This window comes from Chelonia mydas, chromosome 6 (genome assembly GCF_015237465.2).
Source record: "Chelonia mydas isolate rCheMyd1 chromosome 6, rCheMyd1.pri.v2, whole genome shotgun sequence".
Taxonomy (NCBI): Eukaryota; Metazoa; Chordata; order Testudines; family Cheloniidae; genus Chelonia; species Chelonia mydas.
In genome coordinates this window covers 31,143,703-31,167,169 of record NC_051246.2, presented here as the reverse complement: position 1 = coordinate 31,167,169, position 23,467 = coordinate 31,143,703, and the positions used below count along the sequence as shown (strand labels likewise).

Sequence of the window (23,467 nt, the reverse complement as noted above, 5' to 3'; positions counted from 1 at the left end):
AAATGAGTCAACACTATAACACTGTTGCAAAAAAAGAAAACATCATTCTAGGATGTATTAGCAGGATTGTTGTAAGCAAGAAATAAGAAGTAATTCTTCCGTTGAACTTCACGCTGATTAAGTCTCAACTAGAGTATAGTGTCCAGTTCTGGACGCCACATTACAGGAAGGATGTGGATAAATTAGAGAGAAACCAGAGAAGAGCAACAAAAATGATTAAAAGTCTAGAAAACATGACCTATGAGGGAAGATTGAAAAAACTGGGTTTGTTTGGTCTGGAAAAAAGGAGAGTGAGAGGGGACATGATAGCAGTTTTCAAGTACATAAAAAATTGTTACAAGGAGGAGGGAGAAAAATTGTTTTTCTTAAGACAAGAAGCAATGGGCTTAAATTGCAGCAAGGGTGGTTTAGGTTGGACATTAGGAAAAACTTCCTAACTGTCAGAGTGGTTAAGCACTGGAATAAATTGCCTAGGGAGGTTGTGGAATCTCCATCATTGGAGATTTCTAAGAGTAGGTTAGACAAACACCTGTCAGGGATGGTCTAGATAATACTTAGTCCTGCAATGAGTGCAGGGGACTGGACTAGATGACCTCTTGAGGTCCCTTCCAGTCCGATGATTCTATGATTTCATTTCTACTTGCTTGTATCCCTTTCTAACTTTATTTCTTTTACTTGGCATCACTTAACCTAGCATCTGTTTTTATAAATTTGTTTTGTTTTTCCTATAAACTAACTCAGTGCTGTGTTTAAATTGAAGGATGTATTTACCCCAATTAAGTTAATAAGCTGTGATGTGTTTTTTGTGTCTTAAGAGGAACAAAGGAACCTTATTATTTCTCTGAACTATCCTGGAGAGGGTTGAATATTGCAGAGCACCCGGTTTGGGGGAAATTCGGCTCTGGAAGTGGGTTGGGGTCACCTTGAAGGTTGCAACCAAGGCTGGTGGCAGCCAGAGGGGGGCTGCAGACAGGCTGCTGGGGTCAGAGCTGCTGAACCAGAGCTGTCTAGCACACAGACACTTCAGGCTGTGAGCTGCATGCTTGTAGGCCAATTGTGAGTGTCCCAGGCTGGGAGCTACAGTAGCACTGTGAGACACTCAGGGTTACAGGGTAAGAGGTGACACAACCTCTCATTCGTCTGAATTGTACCCCAAGCCCCATCACAGAGTGCTAGTCAAAAGTATTAGTGAGATACTTGGCAGCAATGCTAAACCACACCAGTGCTCAAAACAAATAGAAAAGAGGTTCCCAACATTCCTTTACAAATTTGAAGAGTGAAAATAATAGATTACATCTGTGCCAATTCCCCTGATGAAGGGCACAGCAGGATTATTCCTACAGTAAGTGGCTTGGACGTACCCAAACTTTCCTGGCCTAGAGTCATGATATCTACTTCATATCTTTGCATACTCTTTCACTCCAAACTGGTACAAGCCCATGACAATAAGTACTTGCCTTATAATGAAAAAAAGCAAAAGAACACCTGGCCTGTGAAGCGCTCCAGCTTCCCAAGCCCTAATTAAATTGTTCTTTAAAAGTAATTGCGATAAAAGCTCTGTGGCTCTTCCAAGTAACTGGGATTTATTTTCTGACTGTTGCAAGTAAATACGAGAGCTATGGAGACAAGGAATGCCTGCTACTGCCTGGATATTTCAGGAATGTGTAGGGGTGGACAGAGTGGGAAATATGTAGTCCAATGTGGTAATATGGTACAAACCAGGTCAGAAAATTAGAAGAAAAAGAGCAAAAAGAAAGAAATCAGATTCTGTTTTTTAAAAAAAGTTTTGTTCAAACCTCCACAAAAGAAACATTTAAAGATCCTCTCTGCATGTTCAGGCTCTGATTTTATAAGTTACTCTACATGGATGGACCAGTATACCAAGGCAAAGCCACAGGATCAGGACTTTTGTGTTCCAGAGCCTCCGAAACCATTGCTGTTTGCAGGTCATCCATTAAGCCCACCTCACTCGGGGCACTCAGCTGCCTACTAAATAAACTGGCACATTTTTACTTCTAACAACATAGCAGATTAAGGGTCAGATTTACAAAAGTATATGCATCTGATGAAATGAGCTGTAGCTCACAAAAGCTTATGCTCAAATAAATCTGTTTGTCTCTAATGTGCCACAAGTACTCCTTTTCTTTTTGCGGATACAGACTAACACGGCTGCTACTCTGAAAAGTATTTAGGCACCTAATGATGTAAATCCCACTGAGCAGCTCAGAGAGTTAGGCAGTTAATGTCACTGAAAGTCGCCCACTGGGCACTTCTGTAAATAGGCACCTAACTGCACCTTTGAGTGCTGAATACCTTTATAGATCTGGTTCCAAGTTATTATGGTACACTAAATGCTGTGCATGATGGGAGCTGTAGCTATCCTATTTTATTGATTAATTTGTGAAAAGATAGGTAGGGCTGGGGTGCTGTTACAGATAATAGGAATCTAGCTGCTCCATATGGCCAAAATAAGAAAGTGAAAGCTGTTGGAGAAAGAAGACTCCTGTCACCACTTTTTCCTTCAACTTTAAAAAATATTTATCTGACTATCATGAAGCCTGTTTCTCAAAACAGAATACATAGACTAATGTACGGAACACTGATATCGCTTTCACACTTGATTAAAAAAAAGGCTTCCGACCTACTTTGGGCTTTAAACACCTGCAGACAAATGTGAAATCAACAATGCCCAACCCTCCCCCTTCTATATGCTCTCTCATACTAAAGCTATCCGTACATACTAGTTAAGTGAAGATATTTTTGTGATCTAGTTCCCCACATTTCTTAACACATATGAGACTGTATCTGTATGGTACAGATGTTACGTCATCAGTTGCTGATTTATAATCTATCTGGCTGTACATACATTAATTCCCATAAATTTTCAGCAGCTGCAGAATTAAAAATACCTGTCATAGAGAAAACACTGCTGAAGACTAGACTAAAAACTATCTTTGTATTACCTTTGATTTAATACTGTGCTGATAATAGCTTCATTGTTGACAAGCTTGGGCTTTGGAAGGAACACTAATGAGGAAATAGACAGGACTGTAAAGGCAGAAGAGGAATGTTATAGAAGGGGACTGGGAAGAGTACCCTGCTCTTTCTTTATATGGGAAATCTGAAGAGCCACGAGAGAAATAATGTGACTGTTGAACCCTTTAGGCTGAATTCTTTGTTAACTATAAGCAGAGATGATTTAAAGGAGCATTTTCAACCTCTTCATATTTGTTTCAATATGATTAAATTCCTTGTTTAAATTAGGCCACTTTATAACTTACCAAAATCATAAACCAAATATCGTACTTAGTGAATAAACCAGTGGCAGACTTTAAAAAGACATAATTAATAATGAATGGAATACTATTGTATAATTTACCTTGCTATTTTTAGTAACAACACATCAAATTCAGAAATTTACAAGATATTTTCAGTTCACTGAAAAGAAACCTTCCACAAGAGTAAGTGAAGTTGAATTCTATCTTGTATGGCAACCGCATTACCTATGCACCCAAACTGGCAAAATGCATATATTTTCCCTGATATACTGTCTTTGAACCTCCAGAAACATATCCTGTTTTTGTCAGTGAGGGAGAATCCACCGTAACCCTTGGTAAATTGTTCTAATAGTTAATTACCCTGATCTGTGAAAAATGTATTCTTTATTTACAGTCTAAATTTGTCTAACTTCAACTTCCAGCCACTAGATCTTGTTATAGACCTTTGTCTGCTACACTGAAAAGTGCATTATCAAATATTTTTTCTTAATGTCGTCACCCCTCAACCTTGTCTGTGTTCAGCTAAATAGATTGAGCTCCTTAAGTCTATCACTATGAAGCATGTTGTCCAATGCTTGAATCATTCTCAAAGCTCTTCTCTGAGCCTTCTCCCATTTTTTCCAACTTCCTTCCTGCGGACATGTGAACTGGACGCAGTATTCCAACCGTGGTTACACGAGTGCCAAATACAGAGGTAAAATAGCCTCCCAACTCCTACTTGATATTCCCCTGTTTATACATCCAAGGATTGCATTAGACCTTTTTCCCCACAGCACTGCACTGCAGGCTCATGTTCAGCTGATTATCCACCCTGACCCCAAAATCTTTTTCAGAGTCACTGCTTTCCAGGATAGATTCCCCCATTCTGTAAATATGACCTACATTCTTTGCTTCTAAATGTAAAACTTTACATTTGGCCATATTAAAGTGCATACCGTTTCCTTGCACACAGTTTACCAAGTGATCCAGATCGCTGTTAGTGACCTGTCCTCTTTATTATTTACTACTCCCCCAGTCTTGGTGCCATCTGAAAACTTTATCAGTCATGATTTTGTGTGTTCTCCCAGCTCATTGTTAAAAAAAAAAGATTAAATAGTGTAGAGCCAAGAACCAATCCCTGTTTGATGCTGATTCTTCATGTATAATTACATTTTGAGACCTGTCAGCCATTTAATGTTCAATATTTGTAATATATATATGTTGTTAACATATAATAAATACAACAGTCTATAACAATTATATTTATTAAATAAGCTTCCCGACCATAGTACAGAAAAGTTGTCATAGTAACGACTTTGGTTCATCATATTACTCCCAAGTAAATGTTCTGTTCTTATGATGTATTAACTCTAGTAAAGGTTTGAATAACCATTCAGATTGAGGGTGGCACAGACAAAATGATTCTTTAAAGCAAAGCACATCCACGCTCAAAGAGCCCAAATAAACAGGCTACATATAGTGGTACTGTCAGGACTCAGAATCCTCTCCCTGCCTATCCATTGGTCATTATTGTACCTGATGGGTCACAGTAGCCTCTGCAACCACTTCATTAACATCCTCTCAAAGTGGCAGCTTTGATTAAGGCACACAGTTGTACACCACCCACTGGCCATATCCCTCCTCCTCTCCTGGCCTGCTCAGAAAAAAAACCCAGGCTCTGTTACTGTGGATGTAGACTGCCACAGACCATGGCTCTGTGGAATGAAAGGGGTGCAACCATCTCTGCACAATCTGACTGCAGACAACAAACACTCCGATGCATCGGAACTGCATGGGAATCCATGGTCATTCAGACACTACGCTCCAAGGATGGTGCAGAGGCTGGGATGTGGGCCTCATACAAACAGAGAAGAAGGAAGATATTGCTAAAAATGTTGCTTTCCACAGCCACTTGTGAATAGAGAATGCTTCCATCATAACCTACTGCATCTTTTTATTCCCCTAATTACAATTTTAAATATACAGCTGTACCTTTAAAATCTCATGAGCGGCAGAGAGAGTGAGGAGAAGGAAGAAATAGTTTTAATGACTGAGATCCATTGGTATGAGCTCAGAAGAGAAACAAAAAAAAAAAATCACACCAATTTAAGATCAGTTCTCCCTTGAGGTAAACACCTTTTTTTGGCCTAGATTGTATGATTCTTTGTCAGTTACACACCGGTATGACTACCAGGTAGACATACCAGGTAGACAATAAATTATAGTGAAGATTCTTAAGAGCATAATAGAGAATGACTAAGACTCATGTAGGCTGTTTAAGTCCTCATATAAATGTGCCTTACTCTTGGCGTTATAAACTGCATGCTGGAAGCCTCAATATGTCACTTCAGTTATTTGTCGTAACTCTGGTGAAGATGCATGAAGTGTCTGCCTCTTGGAAATTATATATACCGGCTCTCTACCCAAAACAGCTATAGCATTTTCACAAAGCATAGATAAACAATAGATTCTAAAAACATGTGCACGTCTCCCACTTTTCGTTTAATTGTGCAGTTTCTATTTGAAACTCACATGATAAAGATGAGGAGAGAGAAAATTTGGTAGGAATGGTTATGTCACATCTGAATTCCCTTGCTGATCTGTCAGAATAAAGAAGTGCAATCGATGCTTTTGTAATCAATTCCCTTTTATTCTTTTTTGTTGTTCTGAACAAACTCAGTGATGTTGGAGGATTGGAGCACGCTGGAGGCTGAACACTTTAACTTATCCACAGGCCACTGCTTCTTTTATGCAATGTAAACCTGCAGTACCCTGGATAAACTTCCACTAATCTGGATGATTACAGGCTCCATGCTTCTCCTATCTGGGCCAACTAGCATAAGACAACTAATTATTCAGGCTGATAATGTGAACAAACAAACCAATCAACAAAAACATGTCAGAGCAAAGCTGATCCAATCCCCAAACTGGCTTTGTTTTGATAATCTAGCAGAATGTTCTGTGTAAAATGCCAGCCTGGGTCTGGGAAGAGAAACCACAAAGGATACCGACAAGGAAGATACGATCAACTCTCTGATGGCGGAAACAGAGCAATGCTAATTAAAATGAAGAACACCCTCTGGAAAACATGAGGACACAAACAGGAAGATGATACATTCAGAAGGGGTTGAAAAGATGAGTTTTACCACTTACCACTATACCTCACAAAAATGTTAGACTTGGATTGTTGAACATCCAGCCCAACGGCTCTGCAGGCATTTAACTGAATAGAGAAAACTGATCAACAAGTAACCTCCCTTATTAGCCAATCTCCTGTTTTAAAGGCTACCCCAGTACACCAATACACCAATGTACTGAGCACAGTTCTGCTTCACCTTTGTTAGAGGTTGCAATTTTTGTCAGTTTGAATAGTTGCTTAGAATAGGCTTTGCGGTCACTTCACCATTACTCTTTGGTTTTCCCAAGGCAAAAGGAACTAATCCTATCTTTTTCATAATGAACCACAGTTAAACATAACTTGAAACGTCAAAGATGAATATGTAACATTCATTATGGCAAAAGTTACAAGACAGTGGCATGATGGAATAATTTTAGTGCTGACAATAATTCACAGCAATGAAAATACTCATGAAATATTTTCCTTGATTCTTTATATTTACAGCTCTCTCATCCTCTTCTGTTTAAAAATGCAACCAAATTCCACTTTAGTAGGCACAGTGGCAACAAAATTATGTTACTACACCAAAATCATACTTTAGGGGCACCAATTGACAGTGATTTAAATTCCATTAAAAAGAACTTCAATAAGATGTAAATGCTGTAAACTCCTGGTGCTGGCCCTCTGCACAGGGGTGGATTTCTCAACAGCAAAGCTAGAAACTGCAACTATACACTACTAGAAAGATGAGGATCCATTTCTTTCTAGGAGAGAGCAGTCCTTGTGCCAGATCCTCAGTCGTATTCCAGCTGCTTTGCACACGGAGCCGAGTGGCAGACACCATTGATTTGGTTGATTTAATGTGTACCCTCTCTACACACAGGCACATCATATATCATTTGAAAGCTTATTATGTCTACTTTAAGATGAGGTATGATGTGGTGCTATCACATGGTGCCATTATCACAACAATGAGGATAAACAAAGACACCCCGTCAGCACAATAAAATGACTACTTTGAAATATTTGCATTCATTTCTCTTAGTGACTCTATTGTTTCAAGACACAAAATTTGATTTCTTTGTGACCTCAAAGCATCACAACAATCTAATGGATAAAACAAAATTAAATAATAAATGTGTACAGGTATCACTGAAATGTAATAGCACAGGTAACATTTCTAGTCAACATCATTATCATCATCTTGTTTATCATTACGATCTCTGTCGGGAGTGTGTGGGTTACCACAGTCTTCATTGCCTTGGCATGTACACAGTTCTGTGCAGGCAAGCTTGTTCTGACTACAGAAATAGTTGATTGTGCAATGACCCTTACTGGTAGAGGTATAAATAAGGTGTTGTAGAAGGTCAAACGGCACTGGACCCTTGAAAAACACAGGAAATAGTTCATCATCCTCATTTTTCCATCCATGTTGCCATGATGATCCAACATCTGGGTCACCTATGTACAAAGATATCCAGATCTTTGTTTGCCAAGATGCTCTTTTGCCATGCTCTTCAAAACTTATCCTCACATGTGGGAGTTTGGCCAATGACTTGTCCTTTTTGATGGCCAGAATAAGGCACAAACATTTCAGGTCCTTTTCTTTCTTGCTCTAGTCATATAGCACCATTACCAACTTCCCTGCAGCAGAAATTGTGGCTTATCAGTCACTCTCTCCCTATTTGGCATGATATCTGAGGTGGTAAGCTCCCTTTGTTTTGACAACATCAAAACAGATTTTATTCCCAATATTAAATAGGGATGAGACAGAGTCACGCCCTGCTAATGTGTGTACAGCAGGAAATATGTTGCAGAAGTCAGAAGCGCGTCACAAATTGCATGACACTTGTCAGTTGTGCTGGTAATGGTGCCTGTTTCAATACAAATTATCTAATGAACAGCAAGGACCTAAATATTTCTATCAGGTGACATAATCACTATGGTTCCTTTAACACCCAGAGACCAAAAGCCAAACTGGCACATACAGCATACAGAAACATCCTTGTGCCCACGGACTCTTGAGTACTGTAGAAGTCTTGGGCTTCTTCAACATCTCTACTGGTGATGGACTTTGTACTTCAGAATTGGAAAAGCCTCCTGCCAGGAGGAGCGTTTGTGTTGGGTATGCTCCTACATGGTCAGGTGCATTTTGAACCATATATTCACAGAGAAATTTACAAGTGACTGCTAGCTGAATGCCACGGTTAGAAACTTTTTCCATGGAGGCAGAGGGTGTCCTCCAATCACCTGGCATTTCGTGCATCCAGCCTTACATCCTGTCTGGTGCTGTCTTTCTGCAGTTTTCACAGGGTTATGGTTGTCATATCTGTCAATGTATTTGATTACAGACTTAGGTTTGTCAAATCTTTTTAGGATCTTTCTCAAATACTCAGCAGCCAGTTCACTGAATGTGTGGAATTTGTCCCCAGACACCACTTGTGTGACAGTCAGGGCATCTTTGATGTACACTGTGGTTTCTTTGTTGCATGCTCTTAGTTCATGGATTCTTTCAGCTTGAGCTTCCAGCTGATGCCCTAATTCAGCTTTGTCTGTTCTTCTCATTGTTCCGTCAACATGGAAGAGGGACATAGGCACAGGTCATACTGGGTGACTAAGAACAGTTCTTATTGAAACATCATCTCTGCATCTTGATAAGGACAGGCCTCTGTGGAAAACAATTTCTGGACTAAGAGGTGCTGTGATTGTCCCTCCCTTGCCAGACTTAAATTTGGTCTTCTTGGCTATGTCAGCAAATGTTTTGATGCCAGATTTCTTGACTGGCCTAAAGAAACAATGTGTCTCATCAGAATCAAGTGCGTCTCTCTCAAATCTCTCCATTTGTGCTTCACCAATATCTGCTACTTTCAGTAGAGATTCTTGTACATCTGATATTACATCCAGTCCAACACGTATGTTGATTAGCACCTCTGGATGTGCTGCTGGGTCAAACTGATTTGTCATATTGTTGATGACATAGTTGGTAAGACCTGGAACATGCTCTTTATCCCTCTCCAGTGCAGAGGCAATGACTTGTTTGTGGACTTTTTCTTCGCTACTTCTTATTAGGCCGCTTCATTCTCTCATTGTATTTGCATATTCATAATATGATGCTGTGGACTGTCATCCCTAATGCTAATACTGTGCATAAGTGTCACTGACTTAAAAAGCTTTCAAGAATACTGCAAAGGTTAGTACTGCATACACTGGCAATAACAAATTAAAACCCTCTACTAGGCAGACTAGATGCCACATTGTATGTACAAAAGCTTACAGATGGAGAAACATTACATAAGGAATTCAGGTACATTTTTATCTACCCACTATATGGTACAAACTATGGGCACACAATCTACTGTTACTGATGCACAACCTTCAATGTGAGATTGATTTGGTCAGAAAATTTCAATTGAAAATATAGAAAACTATTATAATCACTTGTGAGATACTTTGACAATTAAGAATATGTGATGTGAAAACATTTCATGTTAGTATATTGTAAAAAGTTGATATTCACCATTTTTGCCACATGCTAACTAGTTTCATAATTTCTGGAAAAAAATACTTGCCCATGCAAAACCAATAAAAATATTTTAATACATTATTGTTTAGTAACTTTGACCAATAAATACCACATTAAGGTGCTGAAATTAACTTAAACAGTAAAAACTGTAGTCATGGTCATGTTGGAGGTGTTTCTGGAACTATGCAAAAAAATGACACTCTCTCATTCGGGGTACCATTGTTTCACCTCACCTACAGGCTTATAGCACTACCTGACAGCTTCACATCATACTTTTTCTAAATGTACATAAAATAAGCTTTCAAATGATAGATGATGTGAGTATGTGTAGGGTGGGTAAAAAAACTCCAAAAATATGGCCCTTTTTGGAGAATTGCTACACACCTGAAGGATTAATTTCAATAACTTCAGGTTCACCAATCAGTGTCTCTAGAATAAATTATTTAAAATACTGCAGTGCTAGTAATAATATGAGGGGTCTGATGGTGGCAAATATGGGTCTAGAATAAAAACAGCTGGGAGAAATTGCCACATTGTTGCTCTTTATAATCAGGATGCTGAAAATAAAGCCTATATGGCCAAGAGTTTAAACAGTGACTAGAGATTTTGGATACCCAATCTGAGACACCATAACAAGGCCTGATTTGTAGAGACTAGGTGTCTGAGATTAAGCACTCAGAAATTGGGGCACTCAACATCATTAGTCACTTCTGAAAACCTTGGCCTAAATCTCTAAAATCACTTAGTAAAGAAATTAAAACCAGAAACATGTAAGCAAGAAAAGTAACGTATTTAGTATATGCCTCCATCCCCTTTCTAATGTTATCACTAATGATTGTTCACTGGATTTGGAGGCAAGCAACAAAATATTACTTAAAGTTATAAAGTGTTAATGACTGCTGACTGGTTAAGAAGTGAATGAACCTTAGGTTTCTTCCGCCACTGCAAAGAGGGGAGTAGTACAATAATGTTTCTGAAGTAAGAAAATAATAATTTGAACTCTTTTTTTTTTCTGAGGCCTGCAAGGACCCATTTGACAATCCAATTCAATATTTTAAGCTGCAGAACTTGCAGCCACAGCACCTGTCAAGAGTTCTGACAGCCCAAACAATCCCCTGAAAATCAGATCTCAGGCCTAAAGCATGCGATGATGTTAGTATCGCTGAACGCTATGCATGCCACCACACAAACTGCTTTGCTATCTCAAATAGAACCTGCTAAAACAATTCTAAAATTCTCCAATCCTAAATTTTATATTGACAGACTACTAATTGCATCATATTTTGTGGTCGATTTAGGACACAGATAAATGTCTCTTAGACATTAGGATGAAACCAACAAATTCATTTCTACTTATGTCCATTGCAGGATTTGAGCTCCCAACTCTGGAGGTCAAAGATGAGTGCACTGACATCCTTGATAGTTAACCCTACAACTTCCTTAGGCTTTGACTGATCGTGCAAAATGTGCAAATGTGTATCAGCACAGCTCAAAATAAAGGAGCCAAACACCAACACAGGAGAAAATACTCAAAGTATTAGATGTCAATAGCTTCACAAAGTAGGTAAAAGTTGTAAGACTTTAGATCTATGAATATATTTACCCTTGAACAAGATATTTCAAAATAAAATCAATTTTAAGAAAATTAAAATTTCTGTAATATACACTCAGATGTAGCAGTTTACTGAGGGTTTAAAGTGCATCCGTCTAGAGTATGTAACCTTCATTCTGTATTTTCTTATTCTTGAGTACTACAAAGAAATCCCTGATTAAAAACTCTTGACATTTAATTTAACAGGTATCTACAACCCAACGCAATGAACGATAGCAACACTATTTCCACTGTAAAGATTGTGATCTATCACATTGGGTACTAACCTGGGAGTTGGGAGACCTAGGTTGTATTGACCTAGATTGTATTTTCACCTCTGCCACTGATGTTCTGCATGACACTGGCAAGTCACTTTGGCCCTCTGTCTGTCTGTTTTGCCTCCCAACCTTTGTCTGTCTTGTCTATTTAAACTAAGATTTCCAGATTAGGGGAGGTCTCTTATTATGTGCTTGAATAATTGAGCCTCAATCTCTGTTGGATCCTCTGGATGCTACCATAATAAGTCGCTGATTATATGAAGCTCTTTTAATGCCACTAAATGGTCCCTTCCAAAAAACTCATCTCAGAAGTCTTTCCCACTTTCTATCTGGTGCTTTGTTTTGACAGAATATGGTTTCCTTACCCTAGACTGAACGGGTGGCAGACGGGAGAGGGAGGAAGAACTGACGCAGACAGAGAAGTATCACATTGAAAACTCATGCACAACTTGTCAATAGAACAAGATTTCTTTACTACAGTGCTAAAAAAAATCAAGTGATTTCCTGCTGATTCAGCAAATCAGTTGAATAGGCATGTGATGTTTGTTTTTTTAACCTAGACTATACACACAGTTTAATCAGGCAAGATTCTGATCTTCAATCACTTCCATCAAAGATGGACAATCTGGACTGAAGGAAAATTGAATGACATTTGAGTGACAGCAAGACCATCATACTCACATTATAAATGGCAGGCACTGCAAGACTTGGTGGTAGGAGAAAATGCAGCTTATTTTTTCTTATTTGGGCATATTAAAAAAATCTATGTGACCATTTAGTCTTCTGTGACTGACCAGACTCACCAGAACTGGAAAAGGGAGTGCAAATTATACACTGTGTTCCACCTGGGCCTTCATTCCCACAGAGGGAAGCAGGGGGTCTTGTCATGGTCACTCACTCAGGGATTTTCTGTTGGAGGAGAGGGCGACAGCTTCTGGTCACAGCTTGTGCTAGAAGCCCTACCAGTGAAGGTTGTTGAGGGAACTGGAAACCAATGTGTTTCTTGGCTGCCCTTGCCATGCCCCCTTTCCAACAAGAGCCTCCCTCTTTATTTGTGGTGTTATCCCTCTATCCCCTCAGTCGCACAGATGAAGCTGCTGCCATTTTCTGCGATCATAGCCACATGACTAGAGGGCTATCAATCCTCAGAGCCTTATACCTGGGTTTCTAAAGGGGCTAGCATAAATCCAGAGTGAAATCGGTTCAACAGATTAATATAAATCATTTTTCATCCTCCCTATAAAAATAGCATGTGTAAATTAAACTTTTTAATTGTATTGCACCTTTAACTAATTCTACATTTAGGGAATGCAGAGATATTGAATACTTGTGCTTTGCACAGTACAGAATCACTATATTGTACCGTAAATTTATCGTCCATACTACATCAACCTGCTTGCCTGACGTAATGTGCCTGTTAAGATGATGGATTTGTATACAAGCATTATTTCTGGAACAGTCACATGTAGACGAATTGGTGGTTTACAGGACTCCCTTTGAAGTAAAGGTCACAGATTTGATCTACTCGGTTATCAGGAAATTGAATAGCCCAGTCAAAAAAGATTATGAATCACTCCTATCAGAACCACAGAGCAACATTTACTCTGCAGAAGCTGCAAGTAAGGGTTAGTTAAGACAATAATCAGAAAAATATACATTGAGGATTTGGCCAATACGACAAAATGCACTAGAATATGTGTAAAGATGTTTTAACATAACACTGCCATTAAACATCTTGTTTTGATTTTTCTGTAGATGGCTTATGACAATGGACACACTTCCCACTCGCTCACGGACACGGAATCATACATTAACATGGTAATGTCAATTTAAAAAGCATAATGCTGTTTTACAATTCACTTTCGGTTTCATTATGCTTAAAACTGACCTTGATGTGTTTAGGTGATGAGGAACAATTAAGGAAAAAAAAACAGGAAGGGAGGCTACAAAAAAAACATAACCTATTTCTAAAGCTAAGTGGGTTTCCTATTTGGAATTAAATTATTATGTGGATTTGTGTTGCCTGTCATTTTGCCCATTATCTGAGATGTCTCAGCTCAGGGAGACCGCAGCTGCTTACCCTGAAAATCAAAGAACTATAGAAAGCAAACAAATTCAAGCTTAATTCCTTTGAGGAAGCAGATGCTCTGCTGTAAATGTCACTCACCCTCTCACATGTAACTCAGAATTGTCACCAAGGTCCTAGTGGGTTAAGCACTTCAAACATAAATAGCGAAATGTCTAGGAAACAAAATTACTGGCTTGCTCTATTAGAGGAATTTCTCCATGTTTCATTGAGTTATGTTTTATAGCGCCAGAAAATGACCCAAATAAATCTGAAGTCTAAATCTCATCATGTTCAACAGTACTTCTAATTCAAAGCTATTTCACTGTGGTCCTTTCATTGACAGAGAATCACAGTACCATAGAAATCAGAGATGGACATACGCTGATAGATGATTTCTATCACCCTTCAGGACAGGATCGCCCATTGACAGGAGCAGTCTTCAGGAGTGAGAGATCAGTTTGCTCCTCTTTCCAATGTGAATGGAAGAAGACTTCAAAATAAGCAGATCTGGTGGATGGCCCCCTCAGCATGAGCTACCTTTGGGCAGTGAGGTAGCCAGTTTTGAGAGAGAGTTTTCTACAGTTGGGTGGGTCTGCAATCCTATCCCCACCCAAAATGTAATTTCCTTCTCAGACAGTTCCTTCCACAGCAGGAATTGCTAGGACTGACCAGTTGATTTCCCAGGTAGCAGGAACATGGCAGCCCACATGATTTTATTTTGTCAACCCCCGTATCTATTACTGACAGTCCCACTCTCTGCCAGGGTACAAACATCAACCATCTTAGATGTCTTCCACTGTACAGTTTTGCCCTCTCTACCTATCATATTGCCTGAGAATGCAAGAAGAGAAATCAAATTGTGATCCTGTCCTAATCAGTAAGAATTCGCATAAAAATTCCAAATGGTAATAATTACTATAAACCTACTGAAAGTCCTTGATCCAGTGGGCTGTAAAAACTCTTTCAGAAGCATATGGTTTTATCATTCCATTGTTTCTACAATAATCCCATGCTGCCACATTTCTGGACAAAGTCAAATGATTCATCTTTAAAAGTAAACGTGTGTAACACAAGATTTATCAGACCCTTAACATTATTAAGGCATGGTTGCGTGTGTGCGTGTATTCTTCAATACTATATCATATCATATATCAAGAACAATATACTCCAATATCTGAGAAAGAGGTGCACTTCATCCACACTCATATCCCCATCTTCTTTCCCATCCACCAATCACCTCTCTCCTTTCACCTCCCTTCATTGCTTCCATTCCCTAGGGTGGCTTCCTAGCCCACCAATTGCTGCCCCCACCCTCCATACTCTTCTGGATGCTAACAATGACCCTTACCAGATTTCACCTGCTCAGAGTGAAGGTTACTGGTCACTCTGCAACAAGCCTTAAATTAACTAGCTGTCCAAACACTTCAGTTACATTGTGAATCACTGAAATTTCATCATTAGATCAATGACAAATATTTGAGACCCTATTAAACCCTGCTTCATGGAACTCAAGAGATGCTGAAGCAGGGACCACTACATGGAAAAGCTGCACAAAAGTGGTCACTTGGTGTGACCTGGGTCCCAGGGAGCCACACTATAGTTACTCAATTAGGGTCAACTGCAAAGAATGGGGCAGACAATCCCCAAAGCTGGTGGATATTCCAATACTTAGATTTACCAAACCAGCACAAAACAGCTTCTATAATACCTTACTGGTTACCCAGAAGCCCACAACACAGTTCCCTTAAAGCAACCCAGCCTTAGGCCTCCACCCAGACACCCAAGTCAAATATGATGATTACTGTAAATCTTATTTCTCATATAAGAAAGTTCTACCAATCCCAAGGGATCAGACACATTACCTCCCAGGTTAAGGAATATTTCAGATCTTACCCCAATACACGCTTAGAGCCAATTCCTATTAACTAAACTAAAATTTATTAAAAAAAGAAAAGAGAGAATGTATTGGTTAAAAGATCAGTATACATACAGATATGAATACAGTTTTGAGATCAGATTCATAGTAGAGATGAAAAGGAGGACTTGTGGCACCTTAGAGACTAACAAATTTATTTGAGCATAAGCTTTCGTGAGCTACAGCTCACTTCATCCTGTCATAGTAGAGATGGTGAGCTTTGTAGTTGCAAAGAGTTCTTTCAGAATTAGTCCATAGGTTATAGTCCAATGTTCATATTCAGGGTGATACAGACAGGACTGGAGAGCTCAATCTTATGACTTAAGCTTCCCCTGAATGACGCATCAAGCAAATCTGAGATAAAAAGGATCAGGACCCAAGGGTTTCTATACAGTTCCTGGCCTTCTTTTGACAGCATGGAGTCCTTAGGCAAACAATAGGCAATCATGGAGACTTTGAAGTAGACCTATTTCCAAAGAACCACTGGCAATTAACTACATGGATTAACATAAGGTAATTTATCCATTAAGCAGTTTATCACAAACTTTAAAGAGACATATAGACAATGACACTATTTCACCCAAGATTCATCTGAATGTTAATATTCCCTTTTGATCTCTGAATCAAATGCTATAGTGATAGACATGTCTGTTTACATGACTAACATCTAACAAGATATAAGTAAACACATACCGTTAGTATCATCTCCAATTCTCTAAAAATACAGGTTTGCATTTCAAAAGTCTAGCCTATCAAGCATGGAATGGACCTAATTACCATTCACATACTTTTCTAACATGTCTCTAAAGGTTGACTCTGGGCCATTTAGCCTGTGAGCTGCTTAACCCTTTCTATTGACATCTTCTTGGCACATTTTGTATAAGATTTGTTGTAATTATATAACAGTGATAGCAACAATGATTTGCATGGTCATATTTTAATGCAATAATGTTATACCTGGCCAGAAGCTTACAGAGAGCTATCGAGTGACCTTATTCTTCTCTGCTCCCTGGCTTCAGCCCCAGCCAGGGAGCCCTGAGGATTGGAGGTGGGGGTAGGAAATCAGATCCTGAATTGCCTTCAGTTTTTACGCTCTCAGTCCTTGCACCCAGGCTACTTATCACCAATCTCAGACCCCCTATTTGTTCTATGTTTGTACAGTACAGCACCCTGGGTACAGGTCCATGACTGGAATTCCTAGGTGCTACCAACAGTACAAATAACAAAATAAAATAATCCCCAGGTGTCTGGCCAATGATAAACACTGAGGGGGCAAAGTAGCCCCTTTGTGTTTAGATTCTCAGGTCACTAATACTGCAGGTCACTTCACACCGGAGAATCCGTTATGCTTTGTTCCCAGTGGTACAATAGGTCCCATTAGAGGCTGTGAAGAACCTGAGGGACCACTTCCTCGGCTGGTATAAACGGATGAAGCTCCGTGGTGGAGCTGTGTTAATTTACACCACATGACGATCTTGCCCGAGATGCTCCACTGAACACAGCTCTGAGGCACCCTAGATTCAGTATCACATTTGAGGCACAGTGAGAGAATACAAACTGAACAGCAAGCTGTGCTACCCATCTACAACAAGCAAAACTTTACATTGCATTTTATGTCATCTTTCTCACTTGATTCAGCAGTTTCATCTCTCCAGCACGCGGCCTTTAGCTAGTGTCTTCCATCATGCTCACTTTATAATAATCTAACACTTAGTTACAGAGAAGGGCAGGGATGTAGAGTGAAATATTAAATTTTGGGCTGACCGAGGTGGTGAGTTATAGCACTAATAAGGATTCCTGACTTTGACTATTACATTAAGGCCTTCTCAGAAAACATTTCATTTAAAGATCACCATTGAAACACATACAGCATCATTTAAGAAAGAATCAATACATCATGAATAGCCCACTTCCCATCCCTCCTGCTCAGGAGGGGAGCAGCAGGTACACAGTGCCTCCTTATCCCCATGTATCTTGACCCGAGATCCATGGAGGTGGCACAGGGGCATAGCAGGAGATCTTATTTCCCCTTACTGTGTCGTGCAACCATGAAAACAGAGCCATAATATGACCCCTGAGAGGTCTTCACAGACCATCCTTGGCCTATTTTCTAAATATGTGTACAGTGTCTTCTCTCCACCCACCCCCTTCAGGTATGATATTTCTTCTCCGTGATACATTAACAAGTTTAGGTCTCTGGTGGTTACTATATACACAGAACCAAAAGCCTTTAGCAAGGGTGCAAAAAATTAGGCTTTGCATTGTTGCTGATTGAGTTTTCTGATTATTTGTTGCTCAGCATTATAATATTAAAACCCTAATTTGTTGTACTTCTTAGTGCTTTCAGCCACTCTGTTGTCCTTGCATTTTTGGTTCGGGGATTATTTCTCTTGCATGCTCTAGGTAACTCACTGAACCCCCCAAAAAAGAACAGGAGTACTTGTGGCACCTTAGAGACTAACAAATTTATTAGAGCATAAGTTTTCATGGGCTACAGCCCACTTCATCAAATGCATAGGACGGAACATGTAGTAAGTATGTGTATATATATATATACATACACACACATACACATACAGAGAAGGTGGAAGTTGCCATATAAACTGTAAGAGGCTAATTAGTTAAGATGAGCTATTATCAGCAGGAGAAAAAAAACATTTGTAGTGATAATCAAGATGGCTCATTTAGACAGCTGACAAGAAGGTGTGAGGATACTTAACTTAGGGAAATAGATTCAATATATGTAATGACCCAGCCACTCTCAGTCTCGATTCAAACCCAAGTTAATGGTATCTAGTTTGCATATTAAATCAAGCTCAGCAGTTTCTCGTTGGAGTCTGTTTTTGAAGCTTTTCTGTTGCAAAATTGCCACCCTTAAATCTTTTACTGAGTGGCCAGAGAGGTTGAAGTGATCTCCTATCCATTTTTGAACGTTATGATTCCTGATGTCAGATTTGTGTCCATTTATTCTTTTGCGTAGAGACTGTCCGGTTTGGCCAATGTACATGGCAGAGGGGCATTGCTGGCACATGATGGCATATATCACATTGGTAGATGTGCAGGTGAATGAGCCCCTGATGGCATGGCTAATGTGATCAGCTCCTATGATGGTGTCACTTGAATAAATATGTGGACAGAGTTGGCATCAGACTTTGTTGTAAGGATAGGTTCCTGGGGTAGTGTTTTTGTTGTGTGGTGTGTGGTTGCTGGAGAGTATTTGCTTCAGGTTCGGGGGCTGTCTGTAAGTGAGGACTGGTCTGTCTCCCAAGATCTGTGAGAGTGAGGGATCATTTTTCAGGATAGGTTGTAAATCTTTGATGATGCGCTGGAGAGGTTTTAGTTGGGGGCTGAAGGTGATGGCTAGTGGCGTTCTGTTATTTTCTTTGTTGGGCCTGTCCTGTAGTAGGTGACTTCTGGGTACTCTTCTGGCTCTGTCAATCTGTTTTTTCACTTCAGCGGGTGGGTACTGTAGTTTTAAGAATACTTGATAGAGATCTTGTAGGTGATTGTCTCTGTCTGAGGGATTGGAGCAAATGCGGTTGTATCTTAGAGCTTGGCTGTAGACAATGGATCGTGTGGTGTGTCCTGGATGGAAGCTGGAGGCATGTAGCTAAGTCTAACGGTCAGTAGGTTTCTGGTATAGGGTGGTGTTTATGTGACCATCGCTTATTAGCACAGTGGTGTCCAGTGTGTGGATTGGTCTAGGCTGAGGTTGATGGTGGGATGGAAATTGCTGAAATCATGGTGGAATTCCTCAAGAGCTTCTTTTCCATGGGTCCAGATGATGAAGATGTCATCAATGTAGCGCAAGTAGAGTAGGGGTGTTAGGGGATGAGAGCTAAGGAGGCGTTGTTCTAAGTCAGCCATAAAAATGTTAGCATACTGTGGGGCCATGCGGGTACCCATAGCAGTGCCACTGACTTGAAGGATATATTGTCCCCAAATGTGAAATATTGTGGGTGAGGACAAAGTCACAAAGGTCAGCCACCAGGTTTGCCGTGACGTTATCGGGGATACTGTTCCAGACAGCTTGTAGTCCATCTTTGTGTGGAATGTTGGTGTAGAGGGCTTCTACATCCATAGTGGCGAGGATGGTGTTTTCTGGAATATCATCAATGGATTGTAGTTTCCTCAGGAAGTCAGTGGTGTCTCGAAGACAGCTGGGAGGGCTGGTAGCGTAGGGCCTGAGGAGAGAGTCCACATAGCCAATCAATCCTGCTGTTAGGGTGCCAATGCCTGAGATGATGGGGAGTCCAGGATTTCCAGGTTTATGGATCTTGGGTAGCAAATAGAATACCCCTGGTCACGATTCCAGGGGTGTGTCTGTGTGGATTTGCTCACTGAACCCAGACTTCCCTTATTCCTTCCTCCTGCTATTCAATTTTTTATAAAAAAGACTTTTCTTCTCTGCTAACACACTTTTAATCTCTCTCTCCCTGAGAAGCCAGGATGACTGTTGCTCCCCCTTACTTACTTTCTTGAAAACTAAGGTAAATATGCTCGGTGTGCCAAGTGAACCCACCCTGAATTTATTTCCAATTGCCTTTAAATAAAGTAGTTCCACTTAATCCCTCTATTGGAACTAAAACAGAAATAATAGAACTTACTTTCCTAAAACACAATAATTTTTTTCACTGGGTGCAGTTGTTTGATAATCAAAGGATCCTATATAACCATATAATAACTGCTGCTTTTAAATGGTCATGAGCCTCCAAATCGCCCATAATTTTCTCAGAACCAGCAATAGCCAGGTGAACTACTTCTCTATTCTCGGTGGTACTTAGTGTGAGAAAGAACTCTGTCCTCAATCTATTTCAATGAAGGTTTTGCCTTGCAGCATTTTCAGCATGTGCCTGTTTGCCAGTTTTCCAGCTCTCCCATGATAGTTACCTTACCTAACTAATTTCAATTCCTAGTTCCAACTTGAGGGTTTCAACTATTACCAGAGGTTTATAATCTGCACTTGCCTCTCCACCAAGCTTTTGCAGAATTCTAGATGCAGCAGGATCCTCACCACCCACTGACATGATACCTTGCCCCAAAAGCTTCATAATCTAGGTTAACGCACAATAAAAACACAATACCGGACACACTAAGAAGCTGATATTGTGATGACACATAAAGGTCAATAAAACATTGTTGACAACTATTGTGAACTTTCCTCTAAAGACAAACCCAATACGGTAATCCTTTAGAATCTGGCAGAACAAGATTTTCAGAGTCCAAGTACACCTACACCTGCTAACTACATGAAGATCCAAAAGAGCTTACTTAAGCAATCCGCTAAGCAACAAAATCAGTGCCTGTTAATAAGCTAAATAATCTACATTTTTAAGAAGACATACATTAAGAACCAGTTAATTTTTAAAGATGATCTATCTGGCAGGGAGTAGGAGGATTTTACTATTTGTATTACAGTGTTGTGCTATGCACTGTAAAAACATATAAGAGTCAGTCCCTGATCCAAATGTCTCAATCTAAATTGACAAGTCACACAAGGGACAAAAGTGAAACACAGAGAGGAGAGCTGACTTGCCAAGATTACACAGCAAGTCAATGGCAGAGCCTGGACTAGAACCCAAAGGTGAACTCTTGATTCCATTCCAGTCAACGGGAGTTTTGCCATTGACTTCACCGCGTGTCTCCTGAGTGCTTGTCCAGTACCCTAACGCCTAGACCATGCTGCTCAGTATTGTGCCCTTTTTATATTAAGCATCCAGATGACCTCTCATTCTGTAGCATCTTCTCTTCCTATACACTCTGATACTAGACAACTGGTTGAGACAAGAATTCCTCTGATGCTATCAGGGAATTCCCTTTTCAAATGCAGAAGTCAACATTTTTATATCTGATCTGACCAGCTACAATATTAATTCAGTAAAACAGACTGGCAGCTTGTCTCTCAGTATCCCTTTGACAAAGTCCCAAAGAGGTCGGATCGTTAGTCTTTGTGAGTGTAACCTGCAAAACATGCACACACACACCACATACGTTTCAATTTCATTCTGATTTTCTATCCCAAAAGAGCAGTGATTAATGCGCCTGGAGCATTGAAAATACTCTATGGAATAGTAACACAAATCCCACCAACATCAGTGGGCATTTGAATCTCTGTGTTGTATGGCAAGGGGGGAGCGATAGCTCAGTGGTTTGAGTATTGGCCTGCTAAACCCAGGGTTGTGAGTTCAATCCTTGAGGGGCCATTTAGGGATTTGGGGCAAAAATTGGGGATTGGTCCTGCTTTGAGCAGGGGGTTGGACTAGATGACCTCCTGAGGTCCCTTCCAACCCTGGTATTCTGTGATTCTAAGGCTAAATATCTAGGCACTTATAAAGCAGCTGATCACCATGGTATATCTTCAACATGTGCAGGAGCTGCTTTTCAGCCATTTACATTGTAAAGACTTCTTTAAAGCCCCATAGACAGCTAAATGATATATAAGTAGTTCAGCCAGAGAGCAAATTTTGATGGCCAACATATAAACCCCTTAAAAATGACAACAACGATGGTTACTAGAAGCCCTGCCAGGTGCCCTTTAATAATCAGTGAATTTGATTAGTATAGCAATGAGAAGAGACAGCAGGCTGTAACATGACTCCATGTTGGTCTGCCAGGACACCCTTACAATAGAGACCCTAGACTCAGTGGGATTTTTCATGTATAATAAATAAAGTAATAGAATAGCAGGCTGAGCTCCTTGCTGAACACCAATGCCTTGCACTGTGTATGTTAAAGATTCCTCCAAGTATTATGGTAGGATAAAAAGAAACACAGAGAATTTATGATTTTCTCCTTGTGACTGCCTGCTGAGTCCCCAGGGACTGAATGTCAGACACACAACTACATCTGCCACTTTGTAATGCTGCCGTGAACATCTAAATAACACTCTCAGCATAACATAGAGATCTGTCTGCCAGGCTGCCCCAGCCTCCCTTCTCTATTGGTGCTCACTCTGCCATAGAAATATGTCTTTCATAATCTGTTATAACAATTCCTGGTCTAAAGCTCTTTACAATAATTTAGCTGGAATCATGGAGCTTATCTAAAAGAAATTGACCTTCTGGATTAAAAGATTTCAGTGTGAAAACCCTTCACCTTCTTTATTATAAAGATGAAGACTGCAGTGCTGTGGGTGCCAGTTGTCAATGCTACAATTTCAGAGACTATGTCTGGATTTGGATTCGTATTTTTCTCTCACTTATCCCTGACACTCATAGGCAGTGAGTGGCTAGGGCTAGAGTGGGTTCAGTCCCCCAGGCACAGCCCCTTAGCTTGGTGTACCAGGGCCAGGAGGGGGCAGGGCATTGCGGGTGCACACGTTATGGGATGCTGTGGCAGGCTCCCACAAAAGCCAATTGGCCGGAGTGGGGAACTGGTCAGGCCCAGCCCCATGGGACAGGTGCCACTGCTGCCTGCCTCCCCCTTGTGGGCATCCCCTGCCCATGTCCCCTTGGCAGCCAGAGCCCCATGGGAGGAGAGGACCAGGGCCTCCCCCCCCCCCCCCCCAAGACACTGAGCCAAGTGTGCATCCCCTCCCCAGGTCAAACCCCCACTCCATCTGGAGCCAGGAGGATCTGGTGCCCTGGGGTATGGGGCTGCCCCCATTCTCCGCATTGACCCAGGTGAGTGTGCTGGAGAGCGGGCCTTGCCCTGCTGGGTCCGCCAGCACAGTGCACCTGCCTCATTTAGATAGCTTCCTAGAGCCTAGGTAACTTGG

The 23,467-nt window shown here is 40.5% G+C and overlaps 1 protein-coding gene across 7 annotated transcripts in view; it reads right to left on the bottom strand.

Annotated features, from left to right (window-relative positions):
• Positions 1-23,467, bottom strand: part of SERGEF (secretion regulating guanine nucleotide exchange factor) — a 236,922-nt gene that overhangs the window by 65,618 nt on the left and 147,837 nt on the right. Inside the window, exon 11 of one of the 7 annotated variants that reach the window (XR_006291465.1) lies at positions 12,571-12,676. The exons of the other annotated variants lie outside the window; for them this stretch is intronic. The gene's annotated coding sequence lies outside the window, so the exon portion shown is untranslated. The remainder of the gene's footprint in view (positions 1-12,570; positions 12,677-23,467) is intronic. 7 annotated transcript variants of the gene reach the window in all.